This window comes from Pholcus phalangioides, unplaced genomic scaffold, assembly GCF_987345545.1.
Source record: "Pholcus phalangioides strain wild (caught in Gottingen) unplaced genomic scaffold, Ppha-v1.0 ptg000015l_1, whole genome shotgun sequence".
Classification (NCBI taxonomy): Eukaryota; Metazoa; Arthropoda; class Arachnida; order Araneae; family Pholcidae; genus Pholcus; species Pholcus phalangioides.
Window position 1 is genome coordinate 57,515,602 of NW_028301608.1, and position 19,733 is coordinate 57,535,334.

Here is a 19,733-nt window from a genome sequence, read left to right on the forward strand (position 1 = left end):
TTTGGGTAGGCGACGTATACTTCTACCTTTTCTTTATCCTTACTTTGTATTCGTAATATTTAAAACTAATAATGATCCTCTTTATAAATAGAATTATATTGTTATTATGCTTTATCGCATTTTCTTAGAACAATTAAAACCTCCACAACCGGCAAGTAGACATCCATTATGCGAACTTTTCCTCCCTTAAAACAGAAACTAAATCTCTTGTTTGGTTCTAACATTCTTCGCGGAATAAACAACATAGAAAAAGAAATCTTAAAATTGTTCTTTTCAGATTTTCACCGTACAAATATGACCTGACAGTTCTATTTTGTCTTTTTTCTTTCATTTCTTAAAAAACATTCTACTTTCAAGCAAAATATTTTTCCCCATAAGAAAAAACTTTAATAAAAAAAGAAGAAAAACCTTGACTTGCCTGGTAAAAATAACCAGGACAGGAAATACTAAGTATGTAAACTCGGGGCACCGAGAATATTCCGTTCCCGAAAAACTCTCGAATCTTTGCTGCAATGCTTGCTGTTCGTAGCGCAAACACGGAAAATCCCTATTCCACCCAACTTCTGCTCATACTGCAGCCTAGAATAAATAATTCAACAATTTTCTGTTCATGCTTATATATTTTTTTTTACTTTTTCTTTAACTTTTCCTTACCTTATATCCGGGATATAAAAATAAGAAAAGAACCATAAAAGCCATGCCAGTGAGTCCCCAAGACCAGGTGATAGCGAGAAATGAAGAAAAGTATACACCAAAAAAAAAAAAAGTAGAAAACCAGGAGGACTCTTGGGCGGAACCAATATTGCGTCGCGAAAGGCATAAATAATGCAAGTGCACAGTGCACGACACACTTTCGGTAGCTTTACTCTTATACCGTTCCACTACTGGGATATTTTCCTCTTTTTATAAAAAAAAATAAGTAAAATCGTGATATAGAATATATTTTAGAATTATCCCCAAGAGATTTGCAATGAATTTGTACTAAATAATATTCGTGAAATTTTAATCGAGGTACAAAAAGATGTTGTTATTTGATTTGGAAATCGATAGATAAGCTGTTATTCCTCTAAACGTGAAATGTCACAACGGAAACATTTCAAAACAGAATATTAAATAAAAATCTTTATAAACATTTTTAATGAGCAGATTTCGTTGGAATTTGTAATATCCGTTGGTTTGTTACTGTTTTTTCTCCTAGGAAGTGATGGGCCGAAATGAAATGTAGCCCGTTCCAATGGTCAGTTGATTGTCAGAATAGTCGGACCAAAATTTCAAGAACTCGAAAAATAAATAGGGATTGTTGTTTTTTTTTCTAATTCAGAAAATATTAACTGGAGTAATGAAATAAATACTGAGTAATGATATGTTTTAGTACAAAACATTTTTGTAAGTTTTAAGCAAGTATTCCCGAAAGAAAAATCAAGGAGTAGAAACTTTGTTTTCTTTGTAAATTTAAAAACTTCGTTTTTATTCACATCAAATTTCTGAGAGTATGTAAATACGGTGATTTCAACTTGATAAATTCGTATTGAATAGAGTGTCGTCGTCTCCGCTCATGTTAGAATTTGCAAATTTTCCCTTTTTTATCAGCTGGTTGGATACCTTATTTTGCTATCTAAGTTTTGCCTGAAAAACGAATGTGTATCCCTATTGAAACACGCGTTACAAAAAATTTCGAGAAAATAACTTCCATAGAGCAGCATGTTTTTAGAATAAACATTGAAATGTGATTTCCCACTTTGTTGTTCTTCTAAAGACATTGCACATTGCTTCTAGTAGGGGGGGAGGATATTAAGAGGTCATTTTCTCTCCGGCATGCCGGATTGTACGCGTGAATATGATATTCAGTCACTATTTAATAAGGGATGCACGACCAGTTTAAATATGAGGTATTTATGCCACTAAAGCGCCAAATACGTCTACATATTATTGCTAAACCTTGAAATTGGTAAGTTCACGAAATGGCCAATTTTGTTGTAAACTGACCAGGCCAACGTCTGAATTTCGGACTTTGACCAGCCATTTCGTGATTTGACCGGAGATCTCTGGCGGAAGTTCGATAAAAACAAAACACATGAATCGGGGTCATCGACAAGTTGGCGCATTTTTCCAAGTTGGCACAATTGATGAGATGAAGGTCGTGTTAAGTGTTTTCGCTAAAGTGCAGAAATCAGTAATTCATTCAGAATTATCTAGGTGTCGGTTAATCTACATATTATCTAGGTGTCAGTTAATCTACAGATTATCTAGGTGTCAGGTAATCTGCAGATTAGCTAGGTAATGTGCACATTAACGGCTTTCGAGCTTTAGCACTCACGGGACACCCTGTGTATAGCCATTTTCCCACGTTGGCGATGGAAAAGTTCAATTTGGCGCCCACCTTACCGTCTTACATCCGCGCATCGAACTTTGACTAAATGTATCTCCTGCTACTTCACAAATTGGCCAAAGCCGGAATCATTTCTGAAAATTGAACTTTGGCCAAAACTCTTGGTCAGTTCGTGAATTGGCAGCACTTCGGTCTATGGCAATAATATATATATATATATATATATATATATATATATATATATATATATATATATATATATATATATATATATATATATATATATATATATATATATCGGATGACCACAAGACCCGTATTTCACGGGACGTATATTTCCGTAATTTTGGACATCCAAAATTTTTTTCATGAATTATTGAAATTTCCAGTGTTCTTAACAGGATTACTTTATTTTTTTTTCTTCATAAAAATCCAGAATTAAGATGATTTGTATGAACTTATAATTGACTTATCATGTTATTATATATTAATATTAATTAAATACCATTTTTAATTGATTATAATCATGTATAAATATATTCTTCTCAAATATTTGTCAAACGTACATTTTTTAGTGGATTAAATTTTAATCCATTTCATCAGTAGCCTTCCATTTCCTGCCATTGAGGACTTTCAGCAACTTTAGTGATAGTTGGCAATTTTCCTTGATTATGGCAATTTTTTTTACGACGTATTTTAAGGTGCCTGATTTCCCGTATTTTTGTGAAAGAGATATGGTTAGTCTATGTATTTTGCGTACAGACACTCACCCACTGGTACACTTTTCACTGGGCGGGTGGAACCACTTGCAGGGCCACATTTGGCTCGCGGGCCGGAGGTTGTACAAACATCTGGTCTTGATAATTACTTAGAACGGATTCAATTGATGACAACTTAAACCATTTCATTATACTGCACGATACAATTAGTTCAGGGTGACATGAATGTATAACAAAACGAACAGTGTCTCACTTATCAGATAATGGACAAGTACCGTGGATTTTACAACAAATTTTATGTGTCTATGCGGTTGCTGCGATAAAACACCATTTCGGATTTGCTCTTATTTATTCATTCTTATACGTTTTGTAACTCCTAAACATGCACTTTTTTTCCTTTTATCATACTTGAGCATCTTTACCTTTATCAAGTTTTCAATAAAATATGTTATCTTACCAGCAGTAGGTACCACGTACTTTGATGCAGGAAAACATTTGTGAAAAACCTTTATTAAATTTTTACTATCCGGAATTTAGTGCTCCCCAAAGTATTTGTATATTGTCTTCCCTTAAGGTCGTTATTTCTCTGGTGTCCCCACTTCTCCCAGGAAGTCGATACAGATGTCTCCACCCACATTTGCTAACTGATAACGATATAGATATTTCATCCAGAGCCCGAGTGAGGAAAAAGGAACAAAAACTTGGGAAACTCCCGTTCAACAACTGAAAGAGGTTAGACCTTCCCACCGCTCAAACCTCATATTTCGCAACTTAGAATTCGCTATTTTCGGAAAGATAAAATTTTATTGCCGCCATAAATATACATGCCGCCATATTATGAACTTTCCTCTCGGTATCTTGCGTTGCAATCGTGATCATAGGAAGTCTCTCAGAGTATTTATCTCTTTGTGAGAGGCAACAGAGTTTCCGCTCTGGTATTTACTTACAGCCTCTCGTTTGGCATGTAGTGTGCATGTGTCAAACTTTGAGACATTTTTTTTTTTTTGCTCTTTTTGTTCAAAATTATTTCTCATTTCGATATGAGTAAGTTATTTTTGAGTTTGGCTCCACAAGTAAGGCACTGAATAAGTTCTGGCGGTTGATAACGTTTTGAACAAGATCGTACCTTTCAATTTTTTTTTTTTGAAGTGAAATTTTTTTGTTATACATATTGGCATGGATTATATTGCATCAATCAATGCGTACAAGACGTTTCAGAAATGCATTCCCCTCTAAAAGGGCCAAAATATTAAAAAAAAAAAAAAAATCTCAATCATAAGCAATGCCGTTGTCCACAAATAACATCTTCATAGCATATCATGTTATTCAGTCGCAAGATTGCATATAGGGCCGGGATTAAACTATAAAATTTTTATCGATCATTGATAATTTTTGTCACGTCACGGTCATTTTCTTCACACGAGGGCTAATTAGACCGGGACCTACAATTTATTGCCGATTCCGAACAGCAGGCTTGTTTTATAATTTTTTATTTTGATAAAAGATATTTTACAAAACTTGAAGAAAAAAACAACCAATGAGTGCAGAGAGAGATAGATGGCTTTTTCTCAGCGCGAGATATCAAGGAAACAGTTATTTTTCGGATATTATGCTGAGGTTATTATTCCGGGTATTATGCCCCTTTTGCAAGAGGGTCTGGGTTCGAATCCCGGAGAAGACGCGATGACTTTTCTTTCCGAATTCACCTCAGCGTAATATCCGGAGAATAACTGTTTCCTTAAACCAATGAGTGTATTCGCCAAATTCGCTTTAATATAACCGAAACGCTCATTGGTTGCATTTCTCAAGTTTTTCAAAATAACTTTTATTAAACTTTTTTATAGTATATTATCTGCGTAAGTTTGTTTTGGGACACCACTATTTATAAATTTCCCTCTACGAAGTCATAGGAGAACGCTGATGTGCTAATGGACGCAGAGATACACACAGTAGACTTTTGATTACTGTATGTATCTCTGCGTCCATCTGCGTTTTCGTATGACTTCGTAGAAGGAAATCTACGTAGATTTCGTAGACGTACGAAATACGACTACGTACGTACTTCGTAGTAGGTATACTTTCGATTATTTGACTCGCTGCTACATTGGTATGCGAAAATTGATGAATAATTTCACAATGTCAATTATATCTGAAAACAATTTTGATACAGATTTTTTTCTTCAACCTCTGTAATCTCATTGTTAATTCCGTAAACCGATTCGTTAGAAATTCCGCAGAAGAATGTGTACGAGGTGCACCTACGAAAGAAGAAAAAGTTGAATCACGATGTAGCGAACATAACTTTTAACGAACCGCGGGATATAATGGAAGAAAATTTTGGCCCCAACATATAGGATGCTCTCTTATTTGATCGGGTATATGGTATATAGCCTCCCAGTTATCCGACGTACATTTGGTCCTCCAAGTGTCGGAAAATCGGGAGTCTACTATTTACCTGAATGCAATTGACATACGAAACATTATACGGCAACCTATAAGCCTCTGTGCTACTGTACTAGAAACGATATCGCTGTACCCGGTGAAACGAGTGCTGAACTGACCCAACCCGAATTGATTTCTTCTTCTTATGGAGGGTACATCTTATGGAGGGGTTATCAAAAGTATGTGAGCATGCTACTTTAATGCCGTGAAGACCATGTTGAACGCATGTCTATAACTCCTATAGTACGAGGCCTATCAGGGATTTTCCAAAATTCAGGTAGCCTCCTGTACCGATCATGTTAAGAATGCACTACAGCTGATGATCGACCTTTGAAGACCAATAATATCAATACATTTTGTCAAATGACTTATCCAATCATCCGGTCAATTAATTTCCCCGTGTGCTACCAGCAGTCCCCCTGTTTATGAAGAAGCGTACGCTTTTCTTCCTCTTTTTTGAAAATTTGAAGCTGCTAAAAATATATATATCCAAATCGTTTATTACATCAGTGTGTTCCACATGACCACCACCACAGGGGATAACACATTGCAGGCGAGTCACAAATGCAGCAATGCAGAGTGCGGCAAGGTCCACATACACAGTTTACAACGGTAAACTGGTTGTTGTTTAGGAGCGCAAGTTGTTATAACTGTCTCATTTGCACATTTCAATCGAAGTCGCTCTTACCAGCACCACCTATCGGCTGGTTTTTGAGTTATTTATTTTGTTGGTCTTGGAAAAATAATTCCGTGACATAGCGATGCTAACCTTTTAAACCGTTTTTTGTATTTCGTTTATTTTTCCTACAACTTTAAAAGCATGTCGAAGATAGAAGTAATAATAACCTCAGGCCTTGGTCAACTCCATCTGATGGCGTGGGAATGAAGTATAACGATACCTGTATAGGTGGCAGCAGCTTTATGACGAATTATTCCGTCATATCTATGTGATAAAGACCGAGAATACGCATAACGACATATGCCGTGAAGGGGCACCACCGTTTAAGTATGGTCGCGACGGCATATGCCGTCGTTACCAGATGACCGGTTATATATGATTGCATATGAAGCATTTCGTTATCTTTTGGTCCGCCCTTTTATTCCTTGTCCACTCTGTGCCTAAGTGCATGAAAACAATGGTTTGCTACCCTGCATCGCTTATGATTCCAATTTGTTTTCGGGCACCCCTTACCCTACCGGAATTCGTATTTCCGAGAAGAAGAAAAAATAATACTGATCTTTGGTAGAGAAACGCATTATTAGTATTCTTTTCTTTTGAATTCATTCCAAGTAACATAATTTTTTTTCGATTTTGTTCAAGCAATAGATTTTTCAAATTTCATTTTACTATTAATCATAGATAAACCGAACAAAAAAAAAAAAAGAAAAAAAACCTGGAGATTACATAAATTACTTTCCGTTGAAATAACCCAACTTAATTATGGTGAGATCATGAAATATTCAGCTTCGAATGACAAATAAATTGCAATCAGAGCATCTCTCTCTCCCGTTTTCTGTCTACGTTACCTGGAATTCCGTGTGCTTGCTATTTTACTTACTTACTCGGCGTACCTGAGCCTATCTCTGTCTCTTACACATTAATAATTCCTAGCTTCATCTGTGGAGCGCGTCTCAGCTTACGAATCGATTCCCGTTTCCATGGCGACAGCTTCTGAAAGGATCTTTGAGAGGCAAAAATGCAAAACTCATAGAAAAGCGGAGGACACCTTATCTTTTGCAAGATTTGTTTATCTCATATAAAATGAGCGATGAATTTTCCAAAATTTTTCTTTTCTTCTCTCTCAACCGAACTCTAGATTAAATATGGTGCAAGACAGCGGAGGAGAAAAAAATAATAATGTATGTACACAAAGGAAACGTATCTCTTAGACTTTCTGTAATGTCAAATTCTTCGGAAGAAATTTCAAGAGTTTTCATTCGAGAATAATTAAATAAAAGTGAAAATTTAATAATCATCAGCGTATCTTAGCTGTCGGATTAAGTGCATTAGCCGGATCATCCTGTCTGTATCTCATGACTATACGGACTTGGGAACAACTCAACCTGTCATCATAAAAATAACTGAAGGAAAAAAAAATTGAAATTGTCTAAAATTGTGCGGTGTAGCACTGCAGGAATTACTACTTTATCATATTTAGAAGTTTGTCACGGAAGTTGATTACCGTGTATCTATACTGGGAAGTTATATCTGGGGAAGTTGAACAGGCATCGATATCTAAGTTAAGAAATTTCATTTTTTTTTCGGATTAGTTCGACTTATTTTATGAGAGTAATTCTATACCTATTGTTTGACTTTGTGGCTGTTATCACAAATTGGACAGATTGCTCAAAGATTGATGACACATAGCAACCGGATGATGAGATATTAATCACAATATCTTTTCATCATTTTAGACAGAGTAATCTGGGGATACGTTTCAAGTTTCATCACTGATGTTTGAATATCTTTTGAGGAAAAGAAAAGAAAGGAAATATCACACACAAAATTTTATCCAATCGATGTACTCATTTTTGTTATCATTATATTGCTCATTCGTGTGTAAGCTAATGCGATAGATGCCTACTACATCCTTATTATTAAATAGTTCGTTAAACTGAAAGTAAGGTGGGGAAAGTTTATGACACAAAATAAATTTTTTTAAGGCTTGGGTTTGGGGGAAAAAGTGAAATCATGAAAAAAGTATTTTTGAAATATATTGTATTATACACAATTTATAATACGTATATACTATTTGTGGTTATTTTATCTGAAGAATATGGTTTTTTTCAGTCTGAATAAATAACTCCGAATAATTAATAATAAATGGTGAAATTCGAATAATTCATTTTGAAATTTAACACAATTGACGTAAAATATATATATATATATATATATATATATATGTGTGTTTAAAAATGGTACGATAAACGTAGTGGGAGATAAATCGAGAAGCTATCCTCCATACTTAGATATATATGTATAATATATATTTAGATAACACAACCATCACCTTTTTATGGATAGTGTATTATATGGTATTAATTTTTTTTTTCTTTCGTGGTATATGCTTTATGGTGGTTTGCTGTACGGTATTTGGCATCCGTGTATTTTTTTTCAACTACCTCTTTTGGCAATTTGCCTGTTGTATCCTTTGTGTTTGTATTTATAAAAAATCAACTACGAAGAATTAAATATATCCCCCCCCCCTTAAGAGTTAGAAGACATTTATTTTGGTTTTGTATTCTGATTAAATCAGAAAATATATTTTAGAGAAAAGTTATTGAGAAACATTTTAATTAGGTCTCTGGGCAGGTGATCCTGTGCTTAACACACTCTTCTTTCAGCGATGCAAGTCTAGGTTCGAATCGCATATGGGGGTAAGAAGGATACATTCATCAACTATAGGGAGTAGGGATATCTAAACTGGCTGCACTATATCACACCATCATGATAGTTGCGTCTAATTATTTAGTTTTTGTGATTAACCCCTTAAATGCGTAAATTTGCATATGTGCAATGGGTTCTTTAACCGTTCAATACTACAACCAGTTTGAAGGCACATAAGGCGAAGTCATATTCCTTCCATTGTATATTTTGAATTTCCTGGTAGATTTGCAGATTTCGGTCTGAATTACCAACGACAACTCTGTTCGTGTTGCTATGATTTCGCCATTTCAATAAAATGTTTTGTTTGTACTTCTTTTTTTTTTTTACATTGAAGTTCGCAATCCGAATTTTTTTCTTACTATGGTTCGAATCACAAAGTAAGTAAGTAGTTATATATATTTATAGTAATATCACTTCAATGTTATTATTTTATGTGCGATTTTTTAGGGTATGCACGTCTTCAATAAGGCACTATATAAGCTGTTCAATTTTAAATAGATTTTTCAAAATTATTTTTCCGGCTTTCAATATGTGTCATCAATTATGAAAAAAAATTATCAACTCGAAAAAAAAATTGATCATCTCAGGATTATATTTGAGAGATTAGTTAGATTTGAGTCCAAAATATTTAAGTAAAATTAATCTCTCCCTCTCTCTCTAGTACACCTGTTGTTTTATTTTATTTTATTTTTTTATAAAAGAGCCAGCAAACAACTTCTTTTTATCGAAGAGGGTCATCTTTAATCAAAATTTTTCCGAGAAAGTAATCTTCCATAATAAAAGTGGCTGTTGGTTTGTTTGATGGCCGCTTAACTGTCTCAGTGGCATTGACGAGATGTCTCGCCTCCTCAAAGGCTTCTTATTTTAGCATTGGCAAGTCCAGACATTTCGGGAAATCAATTTCTCAATGAAATACTTGTCCCTATACCCCTTATTTTGCACATCATAAAAAAACGATAATTTGCAGGGGTTTAGTGATTTCTTTTATGCTGCGGAAGAAGTTATTTCAAACAACTTTTTCTACAGCATAGAGAAAAATTTAACTAATAGCCTTCCAGACCAGAAAAAAAAATTGACCTTATGAGTAGGTGGCCCCTCAGAGAGAGATTTCTAAGTATATTTCAACACATCAAAGGACTATTCAAAAATAGACTAGATGAAAAAAGTCTTATGATCATAAAAAATTGAATTCGATCCAAATAGTTCCTATTTTCTATTGATGTTCATTTGAAAAAAAGTACATTTAAAAATCAAACATTTTTACTCAAGACAAAAGTGAATTTTCAATGGAAATCCGAAAAATAAGAAACGGAACATTGAAAAGAAAAGTAATGGCCCCATGAATAAGAGATGTATCGACTGTTTTGAAACTCAAGCATAAATATTTGCATTGAATACAGTAAATATGCGAGCTAAATATTTCGCGAGTCATAGAAGCAATCTATTTATGGAAATGCGAACCTTTTGTGTTGCGTCAGGACATGAATCTGTTCCAAGAATCCATTATATATCTTTTTTACTCGTTGTTCGTTCAGTAAACGGATATGACAAATTCAGATATTTCTTGTATATTTACGGCTAACCTGTCAAATCATCCCCTTTGTTTATCTTGAGTGTAAGAAAACATGTAGAAATCCAGCAGCGATCAATTCTGACGCCAAAAGCTATACTCTCCATAAGTGTTTTTTTTTTCCCAAGCAAAACGTGGAAAAGTCAAAACTTTGTTTCTTTTCTCAAACATGGATACCGAACGACGGTCGACAAAAGTTATTGGGCACTAAAACATTGAACGAGACGTACGTTTCTGAGAACTGGTTTTATTTTTAGTGCCGCAAATTAAAGGGGGGCTTATAAGTCTCCTATTCAGCTTCAACACGGGGAGTGCCAGCAGAAAAGTCAATTGTCACTTTGACAAAATGGATACGGCGGCGGCGGCTTGACTCCCTTTCATGCAGTTGATTGGGTGTTTCTATAAACATCTCTGACTTTAGCGTGTCGGTGTACACAGAACTTTTTTCACTTGGAACAAAAAAAAAAAAATATTTATATCTTGAAAGAATTGTTGTATGTGTTAATTTATTTTTTTCCATGTCTTTAAATGAAATACAAACTTGGCAACTGTTAAAAAGAATAGAAAAACAATATTTAATTCTTCATTTTCACTCGTGTTTTCCTTCAAAGATGTGTTTCGTCACTTCATAAATCACGTCTTCAAACGTCGTTCTTTCGCGAGAGAGGTACACTTTCGAATTTTTTTAATTCGGTGATGCCGGTAAAATTGGACGGGAAAATATACAAGAAAAGCTGTAAAGTATTCTTTTTGGCTCTTCAATGTTGTTAGATGTAGGTGTATATTTACACAAGCTAAAAGAGGGTGGAAGTCCTGCTTGGAACAACATTATAAAAACCGCATTATGGCTGGTAACCGAACCTCTTCAATCATATCCAAACTTATCTGATCAATCGGAATCATTGCAATGGTTTGAAGAAGATCTAATAGAAAGTACTAACGGGTGATTCTAAATTCATGGGGGAAACTTTAAAAGGTGATATAAGACCCGTGAACAACGTTTATGGTCATAGAATGAGTGGTCGAATCGTAATAGCAAAGGTGCTGGAGGTGCTTTTAACGGTTTTACGATCAAAGACGTAATAGTGTCCAAACGCCACTGGAATAAATTGAAACAAGTGTTCTCTCTGTATTCTTTCCTCTCTTATCATCATCTCGAACACCATAATCATGTGTCGAATATACTTTTTGATATACGATCATTTAAATTATTTATAAATGTGATAATTCTGCGTTGATAATTCTACGTTCTTTCATCACGTATTCCCAACACATCTTTACGATCTGTCCAGGGAATTTGTTCGAATTCAGACGGACAACATCAGAAACAAGTTCTGTACCCACCGAACCTGGGGCGATCACCGATGGATGACTCCTTCATTCCCCACTCAACTCCACTGGTTGGAAATTGCTGTGCGGCGATATATGACTGGAGTTGGTGTGCAGTAAAGTAGCACTAGTATAACGCAAAACAAGCATACTCTGAGAACATAAATACGTTTAAAATCTCCGCAGAGGAATGTTTATGAGGTGCATGTACGGATAATAGTATTAGTGTGTGTGGTATGAGGCTGAGCAAACTCTGATTTTTTTTTTCTTTTAATTTCTGATATACAACTAAGGCGGAGAATCCATTGGTCTAAAACGCTTTCGACGCCCGCGAAGGCCTAATGTGATCCAGTGCCAAACTTTTGAACATTTCATCGAACTGCAAATTAAAGATACGTATACTCGACGGCGACGCCATGCAAGGTGATGTCATTTCTGGAAGAATTACGCCTGAAGAATGTTAATGTGAAAGTCATCCTTTTCAATGATACTTAGACACAAAATGATGTCGCCATTAGTCTCAGAGGGAAGTGATTCTTACGTCGAAGGTCATGCCGTGTACTTTTGTGGTTGTATGCTTCGTTAGATGTTAAAGATAATCTACTTGGCATTTCCCTGGTTCAGTCTCGGACGCTAACGAGTCCGAGTCTCGTCTCGTCTCGAATCTTGCGCTCTGATAACGAGATGACTTCATATGTGAGTGATATGTACAATCTTTGTGTCTTTGTGTCTTGATATACTTGTGCTTTGATTCGATTACGCGAAAAAGCACTTCTTCATGATATTAAAGATTTCATGTGGCTGTGTCATCCTAGTCCGATCGCATCAATCTTGACATCCGCAAATACAATGGCTTTTGAGATGGGGAAAAAAAGAGGGCGCGAATTCCTGATTGTTATACACTACATTGCTTGGACAGAATAAAGCTAAAGTATAATTATTTTATTATGTCTACCCTTCACACAACCTCAGAAGTTTTTCTTTTCTTTTCTTTTTTCTGTAACATTTGACTGGAGTAAGCAAAAAAAAAAAAAAAAAATGCTGAGCATTTCAGCATACTTGATTATCATAATAATTATTCTACGCTGAATATTATATTCCCAGGATATGATGACATTCTCCAGAATGACGATATCATTCTCAGATTTTGAATAAGTGGTTGAAAGAGTTGCCATTCGAGCATTTCGATTGTCCTCCTCCAAAGTCCACTCTTTAAATCCAATCGAGAGCCTAAGGAATTTATCTCAGACATGTCTGAGAAGTCATATGACTCGTCCTGGATCCACTAAAGATTTTGGTAAAGCAAATTTTGAAAAAAAAAAATAAGTGTTAAGTCATATGTTGCATGGCATCATAAAGCAATGTCACGACGAATGCATGTTCTTTTTCGAAAGCCATTCAACAAGGTCTTAAACTGTGTAACTGTTTTTGGGCAGGGGCAAGGTATTGTACGTATCTGAAACAAGTAGACGATTTCTTCGTATAAATTCCTGCAACACTTTTATGAAATGCATATTGTCCCCTTTGCACAAACCTTTTATTTTTATCTAGTCAATGAAAAAGTTATAATTCACAAATTTAGCCGAGATAGAGATAGAAAGACGATACCTTAAATAAGCCTACAAGTGAAAGAAAAATTACACTGACTTCTCAACTAATTTGGAATGACGTTTATTTTATGTACAGTAAATATATAACCATGAATATAACCAAGGGCAGTTTTCTGTTGAAATGTAACATCACGTTCCACTCTAGTAAATATTAGTTGACAGCATGGAGGACGCCAACACAAACAGGAATAAAAACGTACTTTGTTTCTTTTTTGGCTTGAGTAAAAATAAAATGTGAAGAATATGAGAAATGTTACCACGAATCAAGTGGTGAAATCACTGAGCAACCGGAAACGCGAATTAACGTGAAAAGAGGCACCAGCTGCATTTGAAACCGCTTCAAATTGATTATTAATAGCATCGTCGTAAAAGTTTGCGTACCCACGTATATTTATATATCCATGCGCTTTTACACGTGATACATATCACATGAATTCTAGGAAGATTCAAAATATTTCTACTGCAATAGTTGATTTTTACCTCAAACTAATTATTCCCCCGGGTATGAATATCCAATAAAAATTAACTTTTGAATCATTTTTTGACGATGATATGCCGAGTGTCAAATCAGCTGTTACGTAGAAGACTGTCTGTCTTCTAGCTAAATATACTTGAATGCTTGCTTCCACTTTTTCTTATGAAGAAATATCTTGGATGAAGAAGTGTACTGTATTTACACTTTCTCTAACCTATCTCTGACAATCACCATTTTTAATAGCCTTTCCCTGCTTCCTTAATAAATTCCCATGGACACTCTGTTCTCGAAAAACCCAATTGGAAAGTTCTTTGTCCTCTACCTTTCCTAAGGAATAAAAAACAAAACAAAAACACATTTTAAACTGCAATATTTTCTGAGATATTTGAACTCAGAAGCCGGAGAAAAGTTGGGAGAGAACAGCATAAACTTTCAGGCAATGCTTCGATTGATCCCTTATTAATGCTGGTCTTTCCCAACATCATTTCCCGGTTTTTGAATTGAAAATATTTCAGCGAATATTGCACTTGGAAACGTGGAAACAAGCCCACCAGAAATAAAAAAATATTATTATTTCTAAAAAAAATTAAAATATCGGAAGAAAATTATATTTTACAAAGTATTTTAACCAATTTTTCTGTTAATATAAATGCTTTTTGAAGTGTGGTAACGCCCAATTTCTGGTGAATAATTTTTTTGAGTCCCTGAATCATTTTGTGTCTCCTTCAAAGGTTGATCTTGTGTACGCCCCTGCGTATGATATTGATTAGTATAATCAAATGTGTAATGTATAGATGCAATATTTTTCCAAAAGTTTGTTTTTGCTGTTTAGAGATTTTCTTGAATTTCTAGAAAATACTGGGTGAATCGTTCGGAAATTTCGGTCATATATACTTTATATGGTAAACATTATTTCTGGTAAAAACTTAGTCACGAGTGCATTTAGTGAACCGCCAAAAAATTGCAGATTAGAGAAAGCTGCAAATTACTTTAAATTTTGAAAAAAAAATATATATATTGCATTAACACATGGCACCAACACAACAATATACTTCTGTGCATTTTCTTAAGAATAGCACGTATATTCAGGAAAATATAAATGTTTTTTATAACAAATCCAATTTCCATCGCATGATTTTTGCTTATAACATGCCGAGTTTCCAGTTAATTTTTACGAAATTTACGGAGAACATGACACTATACACGAGGCATACTGCGTAAAAATCTAAAATGTTGTATATGACCGAAATTTCAGTACGATTCACCATGTATTTTTCTAGAAACTCGAGAAAACCTTTAAACGCCAAAAGGAACACAGACTTTTGGAAACATAGTGTATTATAAAATCTACTTATAGGTTTTTTTTGAATTATTATAGTGTTTTGATGAAAGTTTCGAAAATCAGCTCAGCCGACACTCAGCGAGGTCAATCGTATCACCATTCAAGGTTCCATACCCGAATGAAACAGTATCGCGCTAAATAACAACATAACATGAAAGATGCGTACGGGCATGCATTCAAACCACACGAAGAAAATAACACTGATTTCTCAACATATGGCTTCTTCCTTTTTTGACTACTGTTTGGGTAAAGTAAAAAGAAAGAGAAAGTAGTTTTAAATATCAGTAGTTATATCTTGGAAAATCTGCGGCGAATGTGATGAGTATCTTTTGGGTGATAATCCAGTGCGAAGAATCATATGACTTGGTATCTTCCCAACCATGAAGTTCGTGCTTCCTTTTTAAACATCCATAGAAAAGAAAAGCAAAAGAGATACGCTATCATCCTTACAACATACGTTTTTTCACGTACCCCGTTTTAGCTTATAACACCGTCCGTCCGTTAAATGTTGGTTCTCTTTCTTATCTTAGATATCTGCAGTCTTAGATCGCTATCATTTCTCCTCTTTCTTCTGGAAGAGGGCTCCGGAGCTTTTCTCATCCGTTTCGTCGGTATGTCTTTTTCTTCGAAGGACTTCCAAGAATCCCCGCTGAAGTTTTTTGGATGTTCCCGTCTTTTTCTCTCCTCTCTGCTGTGTCTGCCAAAGTCAATGTGAAGTAGATTTGGCACGGACGACCGTAAGTAATCTAGAAATGCACATAAGGTAAAGGGGGAGGGAGAACGAGACTGGCATCTTGTTTTTTCACTGATTATTACTGTCAAAATATTGCTTGTTGGTAGGATGGGAAGATATACACAGAGTTCTCTTTTACACATATTCATTAAATTAGTCATATCATCCCTATCAAATAAAGTTATGAATCTATATTCGTGTAAAACAACGTGTATTGGTTCAAGATTTCAGTTAATTAGATATCAAAAAAAGATATACGATATTACCCTAGAGCCTCTCGAATCTGGAACACTTCGGCCGAATTTTTTTTTTTTTTTCAACCGGATACTTCTAATGTTTCTTCTTTACTCAAATTCTGTTCCGGCCAATACATCGGACATTTTAACCACTTATTGTTGATGTCCTCTCAGACTTTCGTTTCTTTGGGACGCTCTGATGGCGACGGTGTGTCTCAATGAATGTGATCTGTCAGAAAGTCAACTTCCAGAGAGAGTTTACATCATTAATTACAGGTACCATAGCAAATGGAGTCTGAATATGTTGATAAGTTAGTTAGTCCAAGTACATAATATCATCGAAAGTCCTCAGATAAAACTTTTTTTATTTAATCCAGGATGAAAAATATGATTATTATCTGAAGTCGATTATGATTATGATTATGCATGGCATCCGGTGAAACTACTGCCCGTGGGTCAGATGCAGCCCAATCAGAGGTTTTATCCGACCCGCTATAGATTTCAAAAAATAATTAGTATATGAATTTTCAAGTTCAGCGTTTCCAAAAATTTCAAAAACAGGAAAAAAATCATTCAGGGATGGGAGGGCTGTTTTTTTTGCATATGCAAAATTAAGTTGTGAGAATTTAAATTAAAGTTGATTTGAAAACTTCGAATACGGTATAATTCATTACTCCAATAATTGTCAGGCCTGTGTATAAACAAACCTTACATTAAAAAATACATTATAAGGAATTTAGCGCATCATCAATGTAGCCGAGTAATGAACCATTACGTCACTCATAGCGAAATACTAGGCGAAATTTACATTTGGCGAGGTTGAGTGGTTTTTTTTTTTCTTTTTCTTTTTCCCTATCATTCTATTTTCCCACGTGGTTGTGTGTTTTTTATTCTTGTTTCAAATTTAATTTTTTTATTTTATGAATTTCAAAAAGACCCCCTTTTCAATGTCCAATTAGTTTTTTCATTGGAGTTGTAATCATCTTTTGTGAATTAGATCGTGGAAGAGAAGGATTAAAGACTTTCAGAATTCGAAGTAATATTAAAAGTGTTGACGACTGCAACAAATGGGACAAGGATTTTGGTGAAATGAACTCTACAAAATGGAATGCAAGAACAAATGCGCAAAGTTGGAAAAGTTAGTACAAATACGTAAAGTTCGCAACATTACGTTCGAGTAGCCCCACTGTAGCGTCAACTAAAAAGCGCCTAACGAGTTTTCAAAATCTCCGCCCGTCGTGACGTTTAGTTATTTTTCTTGCTCGTAGTAACCAATCACTGCGTGCAAAAGCCCCTTGTGTTTCTAAGAGTGTAAAGATTGTAACTACGCGTTCAGTCATCCTAAATTTTTTGTCCTTCTTGATTTTTTTGGCCCACTAGCTAAAAATTTGCCCAACACTGGTCTAAATGAAAGTACTTTCCATACATTTCTTCGCACGTCTATTTTAGTTTTAAACTATTGTTCCCGAATTTTTTAAACAAACTGCATAATTAAATTAGATGATTGAGCATAAAAGATGTGGGGTTTTCCCCTCCCTGACATTAACCTAAAAATATCCCTAAGAAAAAGAATCAGTTTATAAAAGAAAGAAAAAAACTTTTTATGGCATCTTAAACACTCTAATAAAAATCAAAAGAAAACGTTATTTTTTAACTCAAACGTCCCACAATCAATCATACGTCCTTTTTCTAGTATTTTTTAAAGAGAAAAAAAAAAACGTTTATGATGAATCAGTTGCTTTCTATGACTGTTTACCGTTCATCTCACACTTTTATTCCCCAGAGAGAGAGAGAGAGAAACGCTTACTGTTGCCCCTATCTCACATATGAACTTTTATAAACGAGAGCGAAATCTATTTTTACAAGATCTACAGAGATATGAAACCATCAGCTGTCAGAAATGATTATTTTAACAGCTGAGACGTGCTAGATTGAGAGGACAATGGCATGGACGAATACAACGTGGCATGATAAACACTTCAACTAAGGAAAGAAAAGAAGGGTGGCATATACGACGGATCAATAGCACCAAGAGATTTTCATTTTGAAAAAACAGGAATTTTCTTTAGGGATTGGATTTCTATCGAAACACGCATAACAAAGGTCGGGAGAAAAAAGTCGGCTAGACAGTGTTGTGTCAGCTGCTATCCGTCCTCTTTTATTTACTGTATTCCTCAATCTGGTGTTTATTATGCTGCATTTTTTTTATTAATCTTGTGGACACAAACATGGTTTTGATCGAAATACTGATATTTGAATCCTACCTACAACTGTTTCTTATTACAGATATTAACCGTGTTAGAACATATTCCGTTCGCAATTCCACGCAACTTTTTGCGTGAACTAACCGTATTTCATTTTGATCGTGACTAGCACGATCACAATGTGCAAGTCAAGCTTATTATATCGGAGCCGTAAGGGCGGTCAGGTGTACCGCGAGGCATTTTGGGAATACAATTATAAATTAAGTGGCAATATTATAAGACTTTTACTTTTGTATGCCTACTTTAGACTGCCACAAGGTATCTAGATGTAAGATAAGGTTGCATAAATTACCGAAATACTTGAAATGATACTTTTATTGCCCTTCTCTTTCTGTTCTAGTGCAATTTTTTTTTACCACTTATTTCCCAAATTTTGCACCCTGGTGTATAGTCCGCTTATACTCGTGTACATAAGCTTTTTTCCATACACACTATTACGCAATCACTGTTGTTGTGGCATCAAAAGCGTTATTACGAATAAATTTAGTGAAGTAATTCAAGGCGACGCAAGCTGTGGTTATCAAGACCACATCTTATCCACATCAGATTGACATTGACAATATTTGGAGAAAATCGTTCAAATATACCACATCTTATCGGGTATATTTGAACGATTTTCTCCAAATATTGCCAATGTCAATCTGAGATTTGGGAGAGAGTGTCAGCTCAATATTTTTATTTCCAAATTCGCTCGTAACCGGGAATTACTAGTTTACCGCATACCAACTCCAGTCATATCGCCACACATAATGTTACTACTGATCATGTTGGATCCGTACATGGCATAGCTATGACATAGTCCGTACTGGTCTTTAACATGCAGAAATACTTTACGAGTGCATATTGAGAAGGCGCCATGTATCGGTGGTAATCTCAAGTCCGGTTGGGAAAGAATCCGTCTATGTCTTTCCTCGGGATCGAAACCTCAAACCTGACGATAGTATCCATGGTGGTAAACGAGAATCTCACCGCTGCACCCTTCGCACCCCGAACATGGGACTGACATATTCAGTTTCTTGAGGAAACGTGAAATGTCAGAACGTAAAGGCTGGGAGTTGACAGTAAAACAGATCGTAAATTGCCTGCAACATTGTATAAAACGCAAGTAAAATTATGATTTTTTTCAAAATCACTCGTAAAGTTGCAGCATACCTTCCGTATTCTTTTATACATTTACTATCAGAAAGACATTTACAGAATTGCTCAATAAAGAACTAGAATATCAGTATTCAAATGTATACTATTTGAATACTGATCTTAATTTCCCTAGAGCAATTAACAATTTGATGATGAGAA

The 19,733-nt window shown here is 35.1% G+C and overlaps 1 protein-coding gene across 1 annotated transcript in view; it reads right to left on the reverse strand.

The window, feature by feature from the left end:
- The window catches only part of LOC149076288 (discoidin domain-containing receptor 2-like), a 74,949-nt gene that overhangs the window by 26,680 nt on the left and 28,536 nt on the right, over nucleotides 1–19,733 (reverse strand). The window lies entirely within an intron of this gene.